The 8,849-nt window shown below is 44.1% G+C and overlaps 1 pseudogene; it reads left to right on the forward strand.

The window, feature by feature from the left end:
• Window positions 1-3,292: 3,292 nt before the first annotated feature.
• On the forward strand, window positions 3,293-3,946 carry LOC103597792 (annotated as a pseudogene).
• Window positions 3,947-8,849: the final 4,903 nt, after the last annotated feature.

Genomic DNA, 8,849 nt, shown 5'->3' on the forward strand with positions numbered 1-8,849 from the left:
TACTGACGGTGGATTTTTTGCCCTAAGTAAGAGAATTATAAAGAGAATAACTTTTCGGGGCCAGCCCGGTGGCGCACTGCTACAGTGCGCCGCTTGGAAGCGCGGCAGCGCTCCCCCGGAGGGTTCGGATCCCACATACAGACCGGTTCCCACTCACTGGCTGAGCAAGGTGGGGGCGCAACACCGAGGGTTGCGATCCCGTTGCCTGTCTCGGTCCGGTACAGGCGCGACACTGAGGGTTGTGATCCGTTGCCGGTCACGAAAAAAAGACAAAAAGGGAAAAAAAGAGAGAATAACTTTTCACTACGTGACTCATCATTGTTTAATGCATAATGTCTTTGCACCACCCAGTATCCCTATCGCGGGGTCCCGCACTATAGGGGGACAATGCATTAGCTCACAGCAAAGGTATCAGGGACTTGGCTAAATACTGCCCCTCCATGCATACCCTGCCTGCAGGTAACAATAATGAACTAATAAGCGAAGAGAGGGAGGGGAAATCCCAATTGACACCCGCTCCAGTCGGTCATTGGTGTCTGGACAGAGCACGGTAGCGGTGTCCACCACTTCTCTTACCCCCAGACTTCCTCTGGAAATTCTGGACTCACCTCAATATTCCCAAGGTTCAAATGGCCAACTCGAGTGCTCAGGCTGCCGAGGCCCGACCCCACACTGCCTGAAGGTGGATGTGCCCCGGGGCTGCTTCTTTAAGGAAGGAGAAGCAGACGGAGCGGGAAGCCAATGGCAGCACCTCGGGCTGGGCCCTCCCCCTGCTGACGTCTTGACCAGCAGCCCATGGCCTCTGGGGAAGGAACCAAAGTTGCTGGTCAGCCACCAGGGTCAGCCTTCCAGAAACTGCCAGCTGGGAAAGGGGCCTAGTCTTCTACTACCTGGAAAGCAGCTCGGACTTTAGTATCAGACAGATCTAGATTCGAATCCTGCCTCTGTCCCTCACTTGCTGAGGAATCTGGACAACTTTGCTTCACTGAGCCTCTGTCTTTTCATGTGGAAAATGACTCCTTGATAGGGTTGCTATGGGGCGTGAGGAGAGTAATACATGCGCTGCTTACATACGTTATCTTACAGAGAGCATAAAAGCTATTTGGTGGCCCACTGCTATGCTTCAGGCAGCCACGAGCCACCTTCTTCCTGAAGCTGCCGGGGTGAAGAAGGCAGGACAGATAACCAGCCTTCAGACCAGCCCAGACACAACGTGAACCAGAAACCAGCAGCTCAGAGCATGTGACTCATCCTCCCCCAAACCTTCGTCCGGGCCACTGCACCGGCAGGGAACAGACTCTTCCCGCCCTGCTGAAAGCTCACATTTTCCATCACTTACTGGATACTTGTGTCTTACTGCTTGGCACTGTGATTTTTCTTTTATTAATGATTTTGTTTCTTCTGAAAAATGCAAACAATGAAAAAAAAACCAGCTATCCACATGTACAAAAACAAAACAAAAAGCAGTAGTTTTGTCACTGTATTTATTTATTTGAAGTACTGATTTAGAAAAAAGTGAAAACCTCGCCCATGGTCTCTTAAATACTTCCTCGAGGTTGTCACTGTTAACAGAAGGAGGCTCTCAGCTCCTAATCCACTCTTCTTTGCCCTGCTTGGCCACACCCATAAAAAGATCTACTCTGCCAGCTCGCACAAGTTCGGCTTTGTCCGTAGAGGGCGCTGGAGGGACGGTGGCAGGCCTGGCAGAGGAAGGGCTTTCTCTTGGTTCCGGTGCTTTTCTTCCCACCCCTTCCTCGTAGAAGACCTAGTGGTGCTCGCCCTCAGAGAGTTTTGGCAGCAATCCAGTGGGCAGCTTCCTGCTCACCAGCCCTCGCTTGCCAGCTGCAGACGAGCTCTGGCCATGCTGTCCCAGTCAACCTCTCTGCTACCAGTGGGCCACAGCCACATTTTCTTCAGCCAGTTCTGATTCCCGGCCTTGGTGGGGTGGGGAGCAGGCTTTCCAATCTGTTCCTTGGGTACTGTTCCTCAGCTCTAGAGGTAACAGCTGCTCATGACAGTTGCTGCTCCTGTGTTCTTTAGAGGGTTCTTGTACCTTTAGCAGTTAACCTTTTACTAGTTAATAATTCTTCCTATTAAATTTTTCCTTTCAAATTACCGGTGTGATTCCCATCTCTAACTGGACCCTAACTGAGATATATATGTAGTCCTAATTCATTCTTTTAATTCATGTCTAGTATATCATCATATAGATTGTAAAATTTATTTAGTAATTCCCCTATTTAAGGAAACGTGAATAGTTTCCAATTTTTGGCAATTATACACTGTGTAGTAAACGTGTGTTTTTGTCTATATCACTATTTTTGAAGGAAAAAAAACAATGAATTGCTCTGACATAGGGTTGTGCAATTACACCTTTGAAACGTGTTTTAAAATTGCTCTCCCTGAAAGGCTTGAAATATCACTGTGGAGCTAGGCCAATGTCGGAATCCTGCTAACGTAGCCAATTGTTGCGCTCTTTTACTTGCTCATAATCCTGCCAACTGAGCCAATTGTAGAGCTAGGGCTGGGTCTGGAGCTCACAGACCCCTCAAGCCCGTTGTCCAGATTGGGTCACAAACCCTTCACATACCAGGTTGGGTCCCAAGACCCCTCACGTGCCAGGCTGGGTCACCAGACCCTTGACATGCCAAGCTGGGTCCCTAGACCCTTCACACGCAGGTCTAGGAGCTAGGTAACCGGGCAAAAGGTCCTTGGAGCCATAAGTCGGAGAGCTTGGCTGCCTGCGAAGGTGGCTGCCCAAGGCAGTAGATGCCGGCCAAGATGGCAGTGCTGTGCATGCACACTAACTCCACCCACACACAACTTATTTACAAAGAATGCACTGCACCACCCCCAACCAGACCAAAGGGAGGGGCCCCGCTTAAACTATTCTATCTTCCCAAACAATCACCAAGTTATATTTCCAACAATAGTAGATAAAATTACCCACTTCCCCACACCTTCACCAATATTTTTTACTTTAACGTCTACTAATCTTTGGGGTAGTATCCCATTGTTTTAGTTTGTTTTATACTAATACTAAGGAGATTGAACATCTTTTCATAACTTCATTGTCCTTTTTTATTTCTTTTGTGAAATATTTGTTTCATATCCTTTATTCATTTTCGGTTGGACTGTTTGTCACTTTTTCCTGATTCTCAGAAAGCCTTTGTTGGTTCATTCCTAAAAGTATTTTTAGTTTTACAAATTTTATTACAGGCCTTCATCCTTAGTTACTTAGGTAGCAAATATTTTCACCTGGGCCATCTTCGTTCTATGTTTCCTGCACAAAATGCCCAGAGAATGCACAGAAACCGTCCCTGCTACAAAGCAGGAGTTGCCACAGCCGCAGGCTGAGATAGGGTCTGGAACAGAATCTAACAGTGATGAATCAGTACCAGAGCTCGAGGAACAAGATTCCACACAGGCAACCGCACAAGCCCAGCTGGCGTCAGCTGCTGAAATTGATGAAGAACCAGTCAGTAAAGCAAAACAGAGTCGGAGTGAAAAGAAGGCTGTGTCCAAACTGGGTCTTCAACAGATTACAGGGGTTACTAGAGTCACTCCCCAGAAATCTAAGAATATCCTCTTCATCATCACAAAACCAGATGTTTACAAGAGCTCAGCTTCAGATACCTACATAGTTTGGGGGGAAGCTAAAATTGAGGAAATATCTCAGCAAGCACAGCTAGCAGCTGCTGAGAAATTCAGAGTTCAAGGTGAAGCTGTCTCAGACATTCAAGAAAACACACTGACTCCGACTGTACAAGAGGAGAGTGAAGAAGAGGTTGATGAAACAGGTATGGAAGTTAAGGACATAGAACTGGTCATGTCACCAGCAAATGAGTCCAGAGCAAAGGCAGTCCGAGCCCTGAAGAACAACAGTAATGACACTGTAGATGCTATTGTGGAATTAACAACAGAGCAAAGGCAGTCCGAGCCCTGAAGAACAACAGTAATGACACTGTAGATGCTATTGTGGATGGAATTAACAATGTAACCATCTGAAAAGGAGGACATTTTTGGTGTTTCAAAAAAGTAACTACAGCTTGGTTTGAAATTTGTTCTGTTTCTATCATTAATAAAGTTATGGCTTCTATTTTCACCTAATTCATTGCATTTTTTTTTTTACTGTGGTAAAATATATACACTGGATAATATAAAATTTTCCATGTTCAGGGGTATAGTTTCATGGCATTAAGTACATTAACATTGTTGAGCAGCCGCCACCACTGTCCATCTCCAAAGCTTTTTCATCTTCCCAAACTTCATTGTATGTCTTTTAATGCATTCTTTGTGTCCTAGGTTACGTGGAAGTTTTGTATTTTTATGTAGTCAAATTGATCAACCTTTTCCTTTATGACTTCTGGCTTTTACGTCTTGCTTAGGGAAACTTTCCCTGGTCCTTTATTTCCTGTATTTTCTTTTAGTACCTTTCTAGCTTTGTTTTAATGTTTGTTTTAACGTTTCCAAATTCCATTTGGAATTTTTGTTACATGTGCATGGTCTGAGGTAGGCATATAACTTTACTTTCTTGAAGTTGAAGAGCCAATTGTCTTAATGCCTGTTTTTAATCCAACCTTTCTTGATTATTTTATTATGTCACCTTTGCCAGAAAGGTACCTATCTTTTCTCCCCATCCAGATTATGTTGCTTTGTCCCCCACGAATTTGTCACCCCTCTTCCCCTGGGTGACGGAGACACAAAGGATTCCTCAAAGCCCATCTCTTCTGAGCAGTGAGAGACTCCAAAGTTGTTAATCTCCCATGGAACCCTCAAGTAAGAGGCATCCCTTCCTTGGGAAATTAACCCCGAATTGGGGTTCTCTTCTAGCATTTATTTTCCAGACCAGGAAGTTACAGGAAGAGAACATAGGTGGGGTTATAGTTTAATAATATAGGCTGGTAACTTTAATTGGGGTTCTCTTCCTGCATTTATTTTCCAGACCAGGAAGTTACAGGAAGAGAACATAGGTGGGGTTATAGTTTAATAATATAGGCTGGTAACTTTCAGTGAAAGAAGCCAGATGACATTCCAGTAGACAATTAAGTGGTCCTATCAACAAAGGCTTGATCTTAGCAAACATTCCTTCTTACAACAATTTCTCAGTATCTTTACATAACAATCAGTAACTAGTCTGTCCTTGAGCCAGCAACCTTGCTGTGCCACAAATCTTTATCTTACACCAGAGACTTTATATCCTGAGGAAAATTTCCAGTCCTCCACAGGTCAATATTTGAAACTGCAAGGCTTTGGAAAACCAGGCCCTGTGAAGTACATTTGCTTTAAGAATCTTCTACAAGATTACAGTTACCTGGAGGGGAAAGGATGTTTCTTGCAACCATAAGTTTCCTACCTACCTGATACACAGCAGAGCTTCATACGTGTTGGTTGTGGCATGACTGATAGGAAGCGGAATGAGAACTAGTACATTTTTAGTGAAATAAAGCAGCAAATGTCAGAACTTAGAATAAATAGGGCCGGCCCGGTGGCGCACTGCGATAGTGCGCCGCTTGGGAAGTGCGGCGGCGCTCCCGCCGAGGGTTCGGATCCCACATACAGACCGGTTCCCGCTCACTGGCTGAGCGAGGCGCGGGAGCGACACTGAGGGTTGTGATCCCGTTGCCGGTCCCAGTCCGGTACGGGGGCGACACTGAGGGTTGCAATCCGTTGCCGGACACGGAAAAAGACAAAAAAAAAAAAAAAAAGAACTTAGAATAAATAAAAGCTGTTCACCAATTCATGAATGAGTATGTTTGTGGTGATTATTTGTGCTTTAATTACTAAACAGTCCAATTCACTCCTTTGTGCAAAGCATGTCTTAGGTTGGAGTATAGAAAATAGAGGCTAAGATATTGTTTCTGCCCTTGTGAAGTTTGAAATGTCTAAATCAGCAGGGAGCCAGTTTATCATTGATGATTCATACATACAATGGAGCTCTAGCAGTCGTGAAAAGGATCAAGGAGATGTGTATGTTCGCATATGGAACCAAGGTGCATAACACTCTGCTAGCACTTGAGGGGAGAAAATAGGGGAAAGACACAAATATACATGTGCTTATATAAGAATAAAATATCTCTGAAAGGATATTCAAAGCATTGGAAATGATAATTACCTCTGTGGAAGAAACTGCAGGTTTAGGGGACAGTGTGAAATTTACTTTTCCTGTGTAGCCTTTTGTACTGTTTGAATTGTTTAACCATCTGCTTGTATTTCATTTCCAAATAAAGAAAATGGGGATTTTAAAAGTGTGTTTATGATGAAATGAGATAGACACATACGCATGAAATGAAACTGTGAACAGTAAGAGAGCAGAAGAGTGCTGTAAGTCTCAGCTCTGTGGCTCCACAGTTGAAAGGTGGCGCTGTAAAGGAGCCAGGTTTGCGTCTTGCTTCAGGGCTTTGTGAATCTCAGGTAATGCAGCTGGCGGGTGGACAGAGGAAACAAGTCTCTGGGAAGGTCTAGGAAATGTTACTCCTCCTGTGCATGGGGGTCAGGGTGTCCGAGCAGAGGTGGCCCTGGGAAGGGAAGTTGTTGAGATCTGAGAGTCTGTTCAATGCCCCAAATGCATTCTCATCCTGCCCCGGAATTAGTTGCATTGTCCTTCCCAGGCACTATAACCTCCTACTAAACACAAAGAGCAATAAAAGAGGAGGCTGGCTGAGTGGATTCGTCACACGCAGGGACCTCAGACCCAAGGACTCAGTGCTGGGGCCTGGGGAGGCTGGACCAGGCTGGCTCTTGTACAAGCAGCTGCACTTCCAATTACAGAAAGCAGAATGACTCAGCTTTCCCATCAATAATGGAACTGCCTGCTTTTATGTTTGATCACTATCTTCAACCTAAGCCAAGCCCATTTTTCACAGGCCTGAAACTGTTGATAAAGTTGGCTTGTCCTTGACATTTCAGAGTGGTAACTCCAGTGCGGAGGCCATGGCTCCCAGCTCCAGGACTAGGGCTGGGGTTTAAATTACGCTGCATACACCCACCCTCTGCCCGTCAGGAAACATTTTCATGAGAGCAGTGTGGTGCAGACAGGAAGGACAGGCACCTGGACTAGGAGGTCAGCCAACAGAGTTCAAGTCTGGTTCCTCCCACTTTCTAGCAGTGTGATCTTGTTTATTACTTGGCTTCTCTTAGCCTTGTTTTCTGATCTGTAAAATGGGAGCTGTAACACCTCTCACAGGGTCATCATTTTCAGCAGCAGCAGGAGGATAGACCTAAGAGCTGGAATTGCTAATTTGGCAGCAGTAAGAAGTCCCAAGCCAACACTGGGTCACTGTCCCCTCACAGTGTGGCCAGACTGGGGATTCAGGAAGGTATGAGTGGAACAGTAAGGTTTCTTACCCTTCCACTGATAGAAGGATCCTCTTAAATTTTTAAGGATCTTTTTGAAGGTTTTTCAAGTGGTGAAATAGCAGACGGATTGGATACAGTGCTAAGCTTCTGAATGTGCGTTCCTGGGAGTGGAGGAATGTCAGCAGCAGTGGGGAGGGGGGGGGGCTCATGGATACAGAAGACTGAGTCAGCAGTTGGTACCCTTCACTTACACTGATTTGTTAGAAACAGGTTTGGGACTTGCAGAGGCATCACAAGGGAGTTCCCCAGCTGCAGGCTTGCTTCCTGTTCCAGACCACATGTCAGGGTGATTGTTTTGTAACAGAGATGGCTCAGGTCAATAAAAAGTGAGTCAATGTCCCGTATCCCTGCATTGGCAACACTGATTATATTTACCACCACAGAAATAACCACCACCAAAAGTACAGACAAGTACTGGGTAGGAGAAACGTATTCTGCCCCAAGCAAGAGGGCAAAAACCACCTGCACACTCTACCTGGCTGAGTACTCAACGAGGAGCTGAGAAATCACCCAGTGTGGTAGGCAAATTACATTAGTCAGCATCGATATACAAAAACATTTAAGAAGAATGAGAATACTGAGACATCTAGCACTCAGGTGAAGAAATCAAACATGACCAGTGCATCTGAAGCCCCTGTCACTCCTCCCCATCACGTCCTCTTCCCTCTCCCCGCAACCCCGCCCCAAGCAACTGCTATTCTAATCTGCTAGTTTATCACCCCCATGCATGTTTATTTGTACAATATGCTTACGAATTCACAAGCAACATATAGGACTCTTATGTGTGTTTTTACCATTGCATATGTCTATCACTTTGTAATATATACTTTTATTTGCTCAGCATTATATTTCTGATACATGTATTCAAACCACATGAATCTGCCAATATTTTGTTGTGTCTGATCTGGAAGACAATTTCATATAGTTCAATCTAATAATTCTAGTTCATTTTTTTTTTCTCTCTTACAAACAATGCTGCTCTGAAAACTCTCCTCCGTGTCTTCTGGTACATATGTGAGAGTTTCTTTGATACATAGATCCAAAAATGGAATTGCTAGATCATACTATGTGCAAATAACCAATGTTTATAGATATTGCAAATTGTTTTCTAGAGTAATTGTGTCAATTTACCTTTCTCCAAGCAGTGTAATAGAGTTCCTTTTGCTCTAAATTCTCACCCATACTTGGTACTGACAGATTTTTAAATATTGTCAATTTGATGGGTATAAAATGCTATCTCATTGTGGCTCTATTTTTGCAATTCTCTGATTACTAAGGAGATTATGTTTTCATATGTTTATTGATCGTTCATATTTCCTATTCTTTTTATTACTGGTTCATATTTTTTGCCCATCTATGAACTGATTTCTTTTTATTTTTGCCCATTTTAGTTACTAATCCATTTTTTTTTTTTTTGCCCATATAACTGGGTCATTTGGTTTTTTCTGGATTTTTAGAAGATTATATATATATATATATATATATATATA

Source organism: Galeopterus variegatus, unplaced genomic scaffold, assembly GCF_000696425.1.
Source record: "Galeopterus variegatus unplaced genomic scaffold, G_variegatus-3.0.2 Scaffold2425, whole genome shotgun sequence".
Lineage (NCBI taxonomy): Eukaryota > Metazoa > Chordata > Mammalia > Dermoptera > Cynocephalidae > Galeopterus > Galeopterus variegatus.